This window comes from Numida meleagris, chromosome 3 (genome assembly GCF_002078875.1).
Source record: "Numida meleagris isolate 19003 breed g44 Domestic line chromosome 3, NumMel1.0, whole genome shotgun sequence".
Taxonomy (NCBI): Eukaryota; Metazoa; Chordata; class Aves; order Galliformes; family Numididae; genus Numida; species Numida meleagris.
In genome coordinates, this window is record NC_034411.1 from 17948748 (window position 1) to 17965054 (window position 16307).

Genomic DNA, 16307 nt, shown 5'->3' on the forward strand with positions numbered 1-16307 from the left:
CTGAGATCCCACAGGAAACCCTGAAGTCCATCTTCGGTGCCATAGCAGAGTCATATAACAGTTTGGGTTCGAAGGGACCTTTAAAGATTCTCTAGTCCTACTCCCTGGCCATGGGCAGGGACACCTTCCACTAGACCAGTTGCCCCATCCAACCTGGTGTTGAAAACTTCCAGGGATGAGGCATTCGCAGCTTCTCTGGGCAACCTGGTCCAGTGCCTCACCAACCTCATAGTAAAGAATTTCTTCCTAATATCTAACCTAAATCCCCCCTCTTTTAGTTTAAAACTACCACTCTTGTAGCAGAAGTTACGCAATCACCAGCCTTTGTTCTCATGGAGGACTGCAACTTCGCTGATCTGTGCTAGAAATACAATACAGTGCAGAATAAGCAGTCCAGGAGGTTTCTAGAGTGTGTGGAAGATGACTTCCTGATGCAGCTGGTAAGAGAGCCTACCAAAGGAGTTGCACTGCTAGACCTGCTGTTCACAGAGAAGGACTGGTGGGAGATGTGGAGGTCAGGAGTTGTCTTGGACAGAGTGACCACGAAATGGTAGGGTTCACTGTTCGTGGAGAAGTCATGGTGGGGGGCAGCAAAACTGCTGCCTTGGACTTCAAGAGGGTGGTCTTTGAACTATTCAGGACACTGGTAGGGAGAGACCCTTGGGATTCAGTCCTGAAGGGTAAAGGGGTACAAGGAAGGCTGATCGCTCCTCAAGAAGGAAGTCTTAAAGGCACAGGAGCAGGCTGTCCCCCTGTGCCTTAAGATGAGCCAGAGGTGAAGAAGACTTGGGTGGATGAACAGGGAACTTTTTCTGAGATTCCAGGAGAAAAAGAGAGTCTACTTCCTGTGGAAGAAGGGATGGGCAACTCGGGGAGAGTACAAGGAAGTTGTTAGGATATGCAGGGAGAAAATTAGAAAGGCAAAAGCCCAGCTTGAACTCAGTCTGGTCACTATGGTGAAAGAGAACAAAAAACTTTTTTACCAATATATTAACAGTATGAGGAGGGCTAAAGAGAATCTCTATCATTTACTGGATGCGGTGGGGAACATGACAACCGAGGGTAAGGAAAAGGCTGAGGTTCTCAATGCCTTCTTTACATCTGTCTTTAAAAGTCAGACCAATTATCCTCAGAGTACTCTACTCCCTGAAATGGAAGTCTAGGATGGGAAGCAGAATAAACTTGCCACAATTGAGGTGGAAACAGAGACCTGCTACTCCACCTAGACGATCACAAGTCCATGGGGCCAGATGGCATCCACCTGAGGGTGCTGAAGGAGCTGAAGGAGGTGACTGCCAAACTGCTTTGCACCATCTAGCAGTGTTCCTGCTCAACCAAAGAGGTCCCAGAGGATTAGAGGCTTGCCAATGTGACTCCCATCTACAAGAAGGGTTGCAAGAAGGATCTGGGGAACTACAGGTCTGTCAGCCTGACCTTGGTGCCAGGCAAAGTTATGGAACAGATAATCTTGAGTGCGATCGTGTGGTACTTGCAGGACATCTTGGGGATCAGGCCCAGCAAGCATGGGTTCAGGAAAGGCAGATCCTGCTTAATCAACCTGATCTTCATGTATGATCAGGTGACCCACCTGGTGGATGAGAGAATGGAGGTGGATGGAGCCCTGGGCAACCTGGACTAGTACCAGATCTGGAGGTTGGTGGCCCTGCCTGTGGCAAGTAGGTTGGAACTTGATGATCCTTGGGGTCCCTTCCAACCCAAGCCATTCTATGATTCTATGACATAGTCTACCTAGACATTAGCAAAGCCTTTGACGCTATCTCCCACAGTATTCTTCTGGGTAAGCTGGCAGCCTGTGGCTTGGACAGGTACTCTCTTTGTTGGGTAAAGAACTGTCTGGAGGTCTGGGCTCAGAAAGTGGTGGTGAATGGAATAAAATCCAGCTGGTGACCAGTCACAAGTGGTGTTCCCCAGGGGTCAGTACTGGGGCCTGTCCTGTTGATGATCTGGATGAGGGGATTGAGTGCACTCCCAGTAGGTTTGGAGAAGACACCAAGTTGGCAGAACGTGTCTATCTGCCTGGGGTAGGAAGGCCCTACAGAGGGATCTGGACAGGCTGGATTGCTGGGCTGAGGGCCGATGGGATGAAGTTCAACATGACCAAGTGCTGGATCCTGCACTTTGGCCACAACAACCCCAGGCAATGCTACAGGCTTGGGGCAGAGTGTCTGGAAGACAGTGTGGAGGAAATGGACCTGAGAGTGTTGGTCAATGCTCCGCTGAATGCAGCATTTCAGATGGGGTACCATGGGAGCAGAGTAGAAGGTAACAGTCATCTCCCTTGTCCTGCTGGTAACACTTCTTTTGCTGCAGCCTAGGATATAATTGGCTTTGTAGGCTGCAAGTGAACGTTGCTGGGTCATGTTTTTCATCCACCGGTACTTCCAAGTCCTTCTCCACAGTGCTGCTCTCCGTCCACTCATTGCCGAGGCTGTATTTGTACTTAAGAGTACCCCAGCCCAGGTATAGGACTGCACACTTGGCCTTGCTGAACTTCATGAGGTTCATGCGGGCTCACCTCTCCAGCCTGTCCAGATACCTCTGGATAACATTCCTTCCCTCCAGCATGCAGACCACACCACTCAGCTTGGTATCATCTACAAACCTGCTGAGGGTGCACTCAATCCCACTGTCTCTGTCAACAGGAAAAACATAAAATATTGCTGATACCAATATGGACCCCTGAGGAACACCACTCATCAATGGTCTCCTCCTGGACTTTGAGCCATTGACCATAACTCATTGAGGGTGACTTTCCGGATAGTTCCTTATCCACCATGTTGAATTATGGTTCATATTTCTGCAGAACTCCTGTAGAAGTGCACAGCCTCATACTGTTATAACTTGTTCTTTGCATACATGAACAGAGAGGTTATGAACATGAATTACAGAGACATCTAGAGGCAACATTACTATTTGCTTTTTTTCCCCTTCCTGTTTTTTTTCTTTTTCTGTTTTAAATTGTGCAGGTAAGTCCCCACAAGAAATTACACCTAGTGTAATGTGGCTAGTGTAAACAAAACAGAGGGTCAGTGAGCTGGAACGTAAGGTCAGTGGAGTTATGGATATTATTGTCCATGCTGCATAAGGGAGATTAGGTGATGTTGTAATCTGCAGAGAACTCATCATTGCATTCTATTGCCATTACTTCATAGCAAAGATTTCTGGTTTTTTTCTCTCTCTTTTTATTATTATCATCTGCATTTTTTCAGCTTATTACTTGTGATATTGGAATCTCCAAAGGTTCATGACTGCATGAGTAGCATGGCCTGCCTCTCAAAAGTGCTGTTAGCAGCTGCTCTTGAGTTCAGGTTTTGCAGCTTGTCATTTCTGAAACGATGTTAATCTATAAAAGATATGATGTCCCTTGTCTCTGCAGCCTGTTCTGTTTATTAAACACTATTCTTCCCACAGAATGTGTATTCTTCCCACATATGTAGATGTTACCCAAAAAAACTGTATCTCATGCTGTAGCAAATGCCATTCCTTTCCTTTGTGATCCAGTTGTAGAGTACTGGTCTTGTACCTATTCATATTGGTGTTATGTGCCTGAGAAACACCTCTCCAATTACATCAGTTTGATAGGTACCTCTTTATTCTGCAGAAGGTGTGGACAAATGGCCTTGTGAAAATAAATCACATAGGGAATGAAGCAAGCCCTCCCCTACTGCAGCAGTTTTGCGTGAAGAGCTGTGCAGCTTGTGCAAGTAGGGTAAATCCAGACCACATGCTTGGGAGAGTTGTAGCTCAGACAGTGTCACTGTCAGGATCTGTCACAGGGGTCAGTGCTATGCTTGGGTCTCCCTCCAACCCACCATGGCCAAGTAACTGGAAATCTCTCAGAGTAAAGAGTCCAATATGACTGAAAGGTGGCTGGGCTCAGCACTGCCCAGTTGATCTCTCTTAGTATTGCCACAGAGGATGACTGAAGAAACAGCAGCTTTTGCAATATTCATTATCAAAGTGTCCAACTCCGAACCTCAAATCTAGATAGATTTTAGTTAAAATCTTCCAGGCCAGAACAAAGTCTCCTCTCTTCTCTCGCTGAGGCATGTGGCTGCCACCAATAACGGTATGGCTCAGTGACACCACATGCCTGCCTCTGGACAGCAGCCTGTTCCATTCTGAGTGTCTCTTATTTTGCTTTTGATGGAGCATCTGCATTGCTCCTTGTCTGGAATAAATAGATCTTGCCCTGATTAACAAATATCCAATGAAGCCAGCCAAACATCTAGAGGAAAAATCTATTTCCCCTTCTGCTTCCCTCCCTGCATCCCTGCTGCATAACAGCTTTCCTAAGCTGCGTCCTGTTCTTCCCTTTCCCCACGTGTGTGTAACAGCTCTCCCCAGATAGCTGCAAGCTGCTCTCTTCTCATCACATGAATAAAACATCACGGCCTTACGTCAAGATAAAACTTGCTTGGCTGTGCTTTCTGAACCTTCTGCTTGTTTATTTATTTATTTATGGAATGCAGCGCTAATATAATTTAAACGATATACTAAAGACTGATGTTACACAGTTAAAGATGATTTTTCTTTTTCACCTTATTGACTGACTTCAGAGTACTGCTGGGAAATATTACAGCATGTAGTTTATTATTCATGATAATGCTGATGTAGAAGGTTCCTGACTCATCATTCAACATTTATCTGATAATCAAGGAATTTCTTGTCTGTAGCCAATGTAATATGCCTTAAAGAAATGTTATTGCAGTTTGTTAGATTATACAGATGTATTATTGTAAACCAGTTATTTTTTAGGTCAATAACTTAATTCATGGTATATATTGGACAGGGTAAGTCTGTGCTTTTATGCTTTAAATTACTGCATGCTTTCATTCAGAAGGAGAGACTTTTCTTGAAATGAAGTATGTTTACAGAAGTGACTTTCTCCTGTTCTGATTTGAGCTAATATGAGATTTTTTGACTACAGTCTAATGGGAAGTTAATGGGTAGGATGACTAGATGAACTTCTGTGGCCATGTAGTTTTATATCCACAGAAGATCATTAAGTTCCTAAAGGGAAATATGTTGTTTATGTCTCAATGTAAAGCTCTTCGTCATAGATGTGACGAATATTTCCCAGTGGGTGTCCCAGAATACGCTTGTTCTTGTCACCAAAAGGAAACTAGCTGATAGCTGAGATCAAGATGGTGAACCTGGTAGATAGTTGAGACAAGTTTTAGGAACGAAATATGGTTCATATAAGGTGGGATCAGCAGTAGCTCCCGAGTGAAGGAAGTATATATGCTGTTAATGGTTTTGGCTAGGGCATTTTGGTTTCTGGATGAAAAATTCACATTTTAATGTAAATGTTCTATCTTTCTCTCTGCAAACTTTATCACCAGCTCCATTTGATTTCTCTTCTTTTGTGTCTTAAGTCATTACAAAATGCAGAGATTGGGTTCCTGGTCTCCATGAAAATGTCCTGTTGACTACAAAGATGCTAATGTTTCATACTATCCTATCTCTGTATTTTATACCAAGTAATCACATGCTTTAGTCATCTGTTACCTGTAATTTGCTTGTCCCTGGATCTTTTCCTTAGTCTTTGCTATTCTCTCCCATTTGATCAGGACTAAAAGTAGGTTTATAATTTTAGTGGGACCATATATCCTGTGTCTTTTCAGGGGCTTTCAAGTCCATCATTGATCCAGATAGCATAAGGTTTAGATAGGAGATCCAGTTTTAAAATGACCTTCATTTTTTAAAGGTCCCAGTTACCCATCTTCCAGCATGCAGGGAGGACAGACGCCACAGAGACATTTATAGGACTGAAGAAAATGTGACAAAGTTTTCCAAATTTGGGTCTAGACAGTTATGGTAAATCTAGTCTTCCAAAATGTGCTTAGAGGTGTATATATCTATATGTGGGTATACATATATGGCAAAAGGCAGGCTTTGGCCCTGAATATGTAAAGATCATTTACCAAAAGGATGATGTTACTTCTTTTGGAAATGCACACTTGACCCAACAGATGTGGGATAAAGCAGAACAGGCAGTGGCCAGGGTGAGCAAAGTCTTGCTTTCCTTCTCAAGTTATTAGGACATGATAGCGATGTAGGAAAATGGACAGATACCTGTAAGAAATTGACAGCAGAGATGACCAAAGCACTGTCCTTTTTGTTGGGTGCAAGCCTTTCTCTTTATTTATGTATCAAGTTGTGTTTTTTATTAATGCATTTGGACTGGCAATGGTTTTTTTTGTAAGTTATAGGGGTGTTGAAACTGAGGTTAAGCAAACAAGAAAAGTGCCATGTTTTATGGGACCAGGTCCAATCTGATAAGAAGAATGAAATAAATGAGCATGTGCTAAGCTTTGTTGCTACTCAATACATTATCATTTTGGTTGTGTCAGTGTTTCCATTAGAAATACCTCATCTCAGGGGAACCCAACTGTACATCTCATTTTGGGCTGGAAAATTCCACTTAGAGAACACTATTAATTATTTAAAAATACACATTTGCTTTTTAGGTCAACATTTTCAAAGTAGTCATTTGCAGTACTCATCCTGAGACAGTTTGGAGAGGCCTGATTTTTGGATGGTCACTGGAGATAGTCAACTAATCAGAAAAATAATAATCCTCTCTCTCTGCCCATCCCATTTCCAGATGTACCTGCTCTACTTAAGTTTCTGAAATATTCATATCTGCGTTATACTTTTTCTTCCTGTCTTATCTTTTGATGACGACTAGAAGTTCAAGGTAGGTGGTTTGATTTATTTCTCATGAAGAAATAAAAGACTTAAGAACAGGCACTCCCAAGCCACATGCAGATTGATCAAGGCTTGTTTTATTCTTCTCATGTTTTGTGCCTTTCCTTATGCTTTCTCATGGATGGGTGACTGCCCTGAGACGGCATTGCCAGTGCTGAGGCTTTGTCCTTCCTCATCCGTTTATGTTCCAGACCAAAAGGGCATGCTGAAGCCCGGAGAAGTTAGGTGGATTGCATAAGCACTTCTTTCTGGCAGCACAGCAGGTAGCTACGCAGTTGGCAGGCACTGCTGAACACCAGTGCCTGGTAAAACCATTACCGCTGGTTAGGTTATCATGCAATATGTAACAGGAGGAGCAGGAAACCCCCTGGCAGACAGTGGCAATGTGGGATAAACTACAAAGAAGCTAATGTAACTGATTTTATGACATGTGCTACATGTTTTTCCTGAGCAGTGAAGAGAGGCCATAACCTCAAACCGTCAGAAAACATCATATGCAGTGGCTCTTTGTGTGCAGCAGAAGCAGATTAGCAGATGGCAATTTCTGTCCTTAATCTATGAAGTACATTGAAAATTCAAAAGCAGATCCACATGCCTTTACAAAGACAATATTGTGCCCGGTGAAGAGTCTATCTCTTTGCCCAAACTAAATAGCATTTGCTTAATTGATGGTACTAGAAGAAGTGGCTGCCAGTGTTATTCTGAGCAGGCCAATACACAAGTTCAACACACTGGAATAATAAAAAAAAAAGCTCTTCTTTGGGGGATCTGTAAAAGAAGTATTTGCATCTTGACGGACACCTCCATAGCATCTTATTCTGCAGTGAGCTTTGAGACCAGAGTAGTAGTATGCTTCCTTGTATATTCCATACTGTGAACTTGATGCCAAACCACTGGAAGACAGATGTCCTCCCCATCATTCTGTTTTTTTTTATGACTTTAACAGCCTATTACAAAACTAGCAGTGAGATCTTGTCAATTCTGATAATGAGAATAACACAGGTGTTTTCACAGTATGCTTTTCTTGTCTCTGCTGTGTATTCTGGAAATTTATCTATGATTGGTATCCTTTGAGAATTATCATCAAGGAGCATTATGAGGCAACTGAAAGTAAAAGATGATGGGTAATGTATTATGTTTTCTTTGGGCAGTAGGTGAATTAGATGCTATTGTTTCCATATCTAGAAGTTTCCAGTATTTTTCTAACAAAGCAGAAGTTTCAGGGCCAATACAGAACTTTGTCTTAAGAAACGCATCAGTGAAATGCAATATGTCAGTCTTTGGGATGGTGTGAAGGAAGAGGTTTAAAGTTTGCTCCAAATAGAGAGGACAGGAAACCATAAGCATAGTCCATTGTGTGCTGGAGACGGGTTGAATCCCCAAGAAGTCCTGAGATGAAGACCGTCCCTTTTTTCTGTTCTTACTACTGACAAGTCTCAGCCACAAAAATGATGAAGAGAGCAGTGTGAAATGCTCTTGTATTTTATGTTGTTAGTGAATAAGCTAGAAGTGTTGTTAGAGTTTATTGTCTCAAACCAAAAAAACCTTTGGAGTAGAGTCATGAAGCTAACAATATAAACTCTTCATGGGTCTTACGAGCTGATCTCACTTAAATTTGAAACGGCATTTCTTGTCTTGACTTGCAGACCATACAGTGCACTCCTTTAGCTATTCCTGAATATAATGGTCTATATTTAGGAGCTAACTCTCTGATTTTCTTCTGAAATGGGAACTGGTTTTGGAATTAGAATGGTGATCTCTGACATTTTGCTTCAAGATCATTCCAGTATCAGTTTTTCCAGACGTAAAGTGCACTTAGAGTTGGAGGGAATTTTTCTCTTTAGTGCCAGAGGTTTAGCTAATCAATGCAGATTTCAAATTGCCTTACTCATGTGAATGTTCATCAGGATCTGATGGCTTGAACTTGACATGTTTTCTTTTTGGCTAATTGCATGTGTGTTTTCCTCAGCAAAGCAACAAAAATGGTCAGCTACTTAATGATTTGTGTTCTGATGACATTTTGGGATGTTCCATAAGATGATGTTACTAAAGAGTATTTTTATGCTATTCAGGGGAGAAGATGTCTCAGTGGTGCTAGTCCCAGAGTTTGCAACAAGAATTGTTAACGTATATGCTTTATTACATAGATGAATACATTGTTTAAGAACGAAACTTGGTCCTTATGGTTTGAGGGCACTTCTATTTGAATGGTGCTATTTGTACTGCAGCCCACTAGAACCCACTGGGAAGAGCGCCACGTACCAGAAAGCAAAGGGTGGAAGTGGCACCAAGAGGCTCCTGTGAAGAAATATTGTTTCAAAATTGAAGAGCTCTTCATGGGGTTGGCCAACATGAAATATGGTGATAGAGTAGTGAGAAAGGGCTTGATGTTTCAGCATACTGTGGTGATGATCACAAAGAGAGAAAAATACAACCCTAGCGAAGTCTCTTCAGAGAGCAAGGCAGCCAGAGTACTGCAAGAAAGCCAAAATCAGCCACATGTATACAGTACCAAATGCTGATGTGTAAACAAAACTAATCCAGAAGGCATGTGGAAATGATAGGGTCCTGACCTTGTCATTCATGAATGAAAACAGCACAAAGGAACAACACAAAGACCTAAGACGTAGGAAAGCCTTCTTTAAAGAGGGAAAGATGCACATTATTTTGACATGATCTTGCCATGTGTTTTTGGTAGGTATAATTTGAATATCAAAAGAGGAGTGTAAGGAGAAGGGAGATTAGAAAAATGGGCTGGGAATTAAATCTGCTTCTGCCACTGACTTTTTACATGACCACAAATGAATTCCTTCAGGTGTAATTCCCATAGAAATAAACCGGAGAATGTAGTATCTCATTTGACAGAATGGCTGTGAAAATAATGCTCTCCATCCACACTGTCTATTTAGTTTATTCATACCACAGGGCGGACAGGGACCATCTTGTAGAACACATTTGTCAGGGGTACTCTTAGGTGTTTTTATGGCCTCCTGGATGTGGTCTAGAGGCTGGAGAATAGGCTGCAATAAAAACAAACCTTTATTAATAATAAAAAGGGGCTCTTCTGCAACCAAAAGACTTCATTAAAGATTAAGCTAATATTAATGGAAGGGGGGGATCTGTATTATATGTGTATTGTTCATTTAGACCCCCTCCCCTGAAAGCTATTTATTCATAACTTTTTTTTCCAGAAGATTTGTTAGATTTTGTTTTGCTGCCTGGTGATAAAATCTCAAGGTCACGGAAGGGACACTTTTAGTGTTGTTCTTACAACTGGCATTGTAAAATTTTATTTCTTAGTGAGGTGCTGCTAGTGGAGAGGCTGATAAATTTTAATTTCTATTTCATATCGGTACATTGGCTGTAACTGTCTAATTGCACCTGCACAGCTCTGTTTACAAGCTCGCTAATGGATTAGAGGCAACTGATGTCATGATAGCTACAGAATGGCATTACAAGTAGAGTATATCTTGTCCAATCCACTGGGAGCACAGAGCAGTTGCCAAAAATTGCAAAGAAATCCAAACAGCTGTCTGATCATGCTTCACTCACATTTTTCATCTTTCCATACCCAAAAGACCCACTCCGGGCTTGATCCTGTGGTGTGATTGAGCTTGTGGCTCAGAGGAACCTGGGGAGGTGTTTAAAGGTAGAGCAGGTAAACCCAGGGAATTCAGGCATGGGTTGCAAGAGGAAGTAATACTCAAAAGAGAGGAGTGCGGCTGGCAGTGTGTGGGAAGGTGGGCAGCACCAGGGAGGTTACGGTGAGCTGCTGGTTCTGGGCTTTGAGACAAAGAGTGAATGACTGCCAGGAGCTGTTTCGGCACAGTGTGAGGGGTGTAGATAAAACATCAGTATTTGGGATACACTGTACTAGTGACAAATATGTCATTTCCCAACAAACTTGAATTCTCTTAGGTTTAGACCATCCATTTTTAATAGTCGGGAGGCTACCTGAGGAGATTTATGTAACCGACTTGCACCACTTGACAAATCGCACTGTTTGGGTTTTCTATTAATAAGAGAAAAAAACTCTTACAAAACATAGGTCTCTTAGATGGCTCTGGCACTTAGATAATCGTTTCACTTGCTGTTCTGCAGCACAGCATTGTAAACATAATTAGTCCCTCGCATTTTTCTCATTTAATTTACTCCTCACTGCATGCATCTTATCATGCATAAGGAGGAAGTTGAAACATTAATTAATTTGAGCCATTTCAGAGAGCTAAAGGAACTAATTTAATCGTCTTATCATTTTGAATTCAGAGGCCAAGCACATAGTGCTGCCTTCATGTGCGAGCATTCTCCGGCAAAATTCATCACCTCAGATGAACTTGCAGATGTGCCGTTTCTTGACTGGCATCTGCCATGTGATACCTACATTTCCCGTCTACTGTTGCTGAAGACTTTACCACATATCCCACACTGTAGATGAATTTGCATCTATTTCTCTGGGTTCTATTTACACTCCCTTAGCACAAATTATAATTCACGTGTGGATACACTGGTTTTAAAAACAACAGCCTCCAAATGCCACATATTATCTTTATTCAATGCTGAGTATCTTCTCTGGGAATGATCAAAAGGTTGCTGCTGTTCCTTACAGGACCTCTTTAATCCTGCCCACGTTATGGACAAAATCCTTTTGCTTCAGTCAGGAAAACATCCTGCTGAAGACATTGGTCTCTGTGCCAGATACATGATTATCAACAGTCAATGAAGCAAGGATTTAATATGATTTTCAAAGGGTAACAAACACAAAACTGACATCCTGTCATCGAGCATGTTAAGTTAGGAAACAGGCTGGGCCATCAGGAATTAGCACGGATAAAACCTTAAAAGGAGGATGGGAGGCTTTGAAAGAGATCCAAGTAAATCACAACAAATCCAGATACCAATTCTTCTGCTTTCCTCCTGTTCTGTACTAGAGCAACCTGATAAACATGTGCATGCTTGATACTTCACAGATCGTGTCTATCTTCATTAGGTATGGTAGGGGGGAAGCAATGCTGCTGCTTGTGCAGCTGGGGCTTGGTGACTCTGATTTACGCTGGTGTAATGGAGAATACAAGGCATCTGGTCTAGAGGTTTCCAACAAAAGCCTACGGATATAAGCTGTCAGCATGTAACAACTCTGGATAGGCTGAAGTATTTGGAGGTTGGTGGGTTTTGTAACTTTTTTTTTTTACATTAACAGATCTTAGGAGGTTTGTTGGTGCTCTCCCATTAGAGGGAGTTCTGCCTTATGAATGATAGGATGCTCATAATTGCATCAGTTTCCAGCATTTAGTGGGTAGAGAAAGGCTTGGCTACTTGTGTAATGTGTGCTTACAAAGCTCCTTACTGTGATCTGAAGGTTAAATCCTTCCCAGAAAGAAACTTATTTAAAAAAATAGAGGAAGCTGAATGGACAAGTTTCCTGAAATACTTTGCTCCATCAGAAGGAGATTGCTTATTTCCATTGCATTTGGTATCTTCTTCTATACCTGTGCCAGATGCTGTAGGATGTGATGCCTAAGCTCTTTGATGGGCATAGAAAGTGTCCTTCTGGATCTGAGGTTGTGCCCGGTTCCTGCTGTGCGCTGGAGGTCGTGCGGCTCTGGGTGCACATCGTGCTTCACTTGGCCTTCATCCTGCTCTAAAAGAAATGAACAAAGGTGCTCTTAGTTGGCTTTCCGGGCCACTCCAATTCCCTGGTGTAACCTTTCTTCCTATTCATATACTGACAAAAAGAAGAGACGGGTAAAAGACTCTGAACACTTTTCCTGTGTTAGTATTAATTCAGTTGTCCACTTCTGTTTTTATCTGTGGCCAGTCTCTCATATCTGTTACATCTAACTCGACAAGCGTTGACATTGTACTCCCATGCTCCTGAGTACCTTGGGAACGGATTTATGTAAGACTCTCTCTCTCTTGCTGTCTATCTTTTTTATGGCTTGAGAAATGGGACAGCTTCAGAGTTAAGCTGTCTACAGTAATGCTGGTTTAAGTTGCCATTTTTAAAACATTCTTCCAAATAAACTGCAGGTGAGTGTTTTGTAAAGAAAACGGTCTTGAAATTGCCTCACTGGTCAGTTTAAAATAGTTTTATTATTGCTGAATTCCATGAGACTTCAGTAAAGCAAAAGCAATGGTGATTGTATTGCTATTGGACTGGCTTTGTCTTTAGCGTATTTTGCTTAATACTTCTCCTTTTTAAGTCTGGTTATCTAGAACAGTCAGCGGGGTAATTTCTGGTTACTTCTGTGCTCAGAGAAGTGAATAGAGACGAATCTCTTGTGCCTTGTGCGAGCGCTCTGTGCACCACTGCCTGTGAGGTTGTTCTTTGGAAATATTTGAACCCACGTATCATGTTCAGGTGCTCTCTGCAGGAATTTACAGCCCTGCTGTGGCTTCTCATCTAATCTGATAATTCTCGTGGCTGGTAGCAAAACTGTTCACTGAAAGACTTTCTAGAGTGCTAAATTATGTACGCTGCTTTGTTATATTCCCAGTTGGAGGGAAAAAGGAGGCCTTGAGTATAATGATGGGGCTGGCACTCATCAAATATGAGCTTGGCTCCTGTTTCAGCTGCTCTTGCTCTTAGTGTGCTTATGGATAAGTGACTTTTTGTGTTTCACAGTTGTCCCGTCTTCAAAATAGAGTTCTTAATAATGATCCTCAGTTCTGTGAGAGGGTTTTGGTATTGCATTTGAATTAATTATCATCTGCAAGGAGCTCAAATTCCCTGATATCAGTGTAAGACAGTGCAGTGGAATTGCCAGGTCACAGCCTGAGCCAGTGGTTGAGCACCAGGTGAGAAGGTGTGGCTAATCCAGGGAGCTCAGGTGCAAGCAGTGCTCCTGAGTGATCAGAAGGGATGGAGCTTGGATCCACCCCTCCTCACTCTCATTTAAGGGCTGGCAGTTGAGGGAGCAGTATCTTTTTGGACAGAGTTCATGCTCTTCTTGAGCTGACACTGGTCACCAGAAGAGGTGAGCTGTTTTTCCTTCTTTGTTACTTCTTGTTGATCCATAGTGCCTGTATCCCATTTCAAGGCACCATCATTGCCTTCTTTTGCCAAACATACAGCAACTTACAACATATGCTATCAGATGTAGCACACAGATGGAAAAAATTCTGTGTACATAATGCAAGACAGGATTGCTCTGTAAGAAGGGGAAACTGATTTGCACTGAGGAGGGTAAAGCGTCCCATGTGTTTAAATGTACATAAAACGTTTGGCCTAATCCTTAATGGAACCACCCTTCCACAATGTTTTTTTATTCTCTGCATTAGTTCTCCCTGTCAAAATGAAATGCAGTATCCTTCTGAGGTGGTTCTAACACAACAAATGAGGCCCAAGTACCCTCAGGATGAGCTCACTTGATTCACATACAGCCCTCTCATTAATGCAATCAAATCTAGCACTTGCATATGCTGCCTATCTTTGCTGAAGATGGATATCTAGAAACCCTTCCTACTTGCGTTACTTCTCATTTGCCTCTGCAATAAAATAAAATGTGATTACTTTAGCAGTCCCTGTATCCTGTAGAAGTCATTAGAAGTTAACTAAATCGTTTCTTTTTTTCCTCTTTTTAAAACAGATCTGGAACAGTTTTTCTAAAGGAAAATTACTGTTGTTTTCACTCAGAGCTAGTGATGCCCTAATCAAAACATCAGATCTGTGAATCTTAAGTTTGGGTTCCAAACTTGGTTTGTAATTTAAAAGATGGATCTGATATCTCTGCTGCTAACGGGATAACAGCAAGTGCCTGATCCAGAAGCTGAGTATTGCTGGGTTCTAGGAAAGCCTGCACGCAGGCATAGAGTTGAATTTTGCAGATGAACTCTTCTTTATTTTGTACAGAGCTTACTAACTAATCTGGTGACCAGTGTCTCAAACATGTTCATCATTTGCTTTTTTACAGGCCTTCATCTGGAACTGCTGATGTGTAGTAAAGAACGTGGCTGTGCATTTGGGAGACCAGTAAGTTTTCCAGTTTTGTATTTCAAAACTTGCCTGCCCTTCTCCTGTACCAGCAGAACTCCTGTCAGCTATTCAAATGAGGTTGAAAGTCAAGGAGATTTTTGTGGATGTGAATGACTGGTATGAATTCTCAAACAGCTATCCAAGATTTAGAGCACAGTTTAATTTGTTCATCAAGGACTTATAATTTCACTTGCTTTATTTTTCTGGCGTCTCTTTTCCTTCTCAATCAGCACCTTATACTTTTCAACAGCTACAGAGATAAAATGCTTGGTCAGAAACACTGAAATAGATAGGGCTTGAGAGGCTGATATAGGAGTCATCCAAATGATCATTAAATGAATTGCCCAAAGTGACCATACACAGCAAGAGGAGCAAGCCCTGCTTCTGGCTTATAATCTGAACCATTGGTATAAATGCTGTGCTCACACTAGGCAATACGTGGCCTGGTGTCTCCACTGTTAGAGTCACTCTGTTCTGAAAACCCTAGGCTGTCTGTCAGGGCTTCCAGCTTAATCATGAGAAGTCAAGTAGCAGCACCTGCAGCTGATGTTTTGAAATCTCATGGTTTTTTTTTTCCCGAGATAATTGAAGGAGAGCTTGCATTCTAGCAGCTTACTGGCAATGAAAGAAATATCGTGTCTGAGAGAAGATCATTTGCTTAATTCATATGAACTTTCTTGTCTTTTTTTTTTTTAAATTGTGTAGCTCTCCCTTCCATCACTTGCTCTGATACTCTCTTTTAACTGATGAGAAAGGACAAAGAAGCTTCTCAATGGTTGCTCATTTCAGTTATTACACTGTACATGCAAACACCTGGGGGTGTGCTGCCCTTAGCCTGGACTGAAAGGGAAGCTCCCTGTGCAAAAGGGTGCTTGGTGAACCTGGTGGATCCCTGCTACTACCATGCTGCAGAAGGACAGAGCTAGAAACACATTCAGCATCCACTGTTGAGGAAGAGTTTTCTACCTCTCCCTGTGCTAAGCTTAGCTGCTGATGGTGTTTGGCCCTCTATGCAGTTAATCATCACTTTATGATTATGACGTGTAATTATTATGCTGTGGAAAATAGCAAAGTGATGGGCAAGTGCTATAGAAAGTCACCAAATGAAACTATGAAAAAATCTAACATTAAATTTTCATGGTTTACTTCTGAGGAGAAATGACCTTTACAAAACTATTTCCTAACAATGAGCTCTTGATCTGTGTGTTGCATTTATCATTGGAACCAGCTGAGAAGCTTGGAGCATGAAATGTAGCACTTGGTCTTTTTAAGGGGATCAGATGTTCTTTTCTCAAAGTTAGAACTGAAGGGCAGAAAAAGTTTGCATTGCAGCTTTGTTTTTGAAGTGTACACAGCTCAAAGAACAGGTCCAATTTCTTCACAACCCTCTGCAAAATTTGAGAAATAAATTAAATTGCTGATCCTGAAGAAGTTAAAAGCCTCTCATCCACCTAACTGACAGCTGATCATAGAAGGAATGGAGAAACTTTTTACAGTGGCAAGGCATGTGTAGTCATGACAGTAAAAAGATCCATAAAAGAGTTTTACAATGTATCACTGAGATCTTAGATTTGTTTTGCAGCCTTGTGAGGGGTTTTGT

General features: G+C 41.8%; 1 protein-coding gene across 2 annotated transcripts in view; it reads left to right on the top strand.

The window, feature by feature from the left end:
* HHIPL2 (HHIP like 2) overlaps positions 1-16307 on the top strand; it is a 139973-nt gene that overhangs the window by 79469 nt on the left and 44197 nt on the right. For both annotated transcript variants that reach the window (XR_002436839.1, XR_002436840.1), the window contains exon 11: positions 14646-14704. The gene's annotated coding sequence lies outside the window, so the exon portion shown is untranslated. The remainder of the gene's footprint in view (positions 1-14645; positions 14705-16307) is intronic.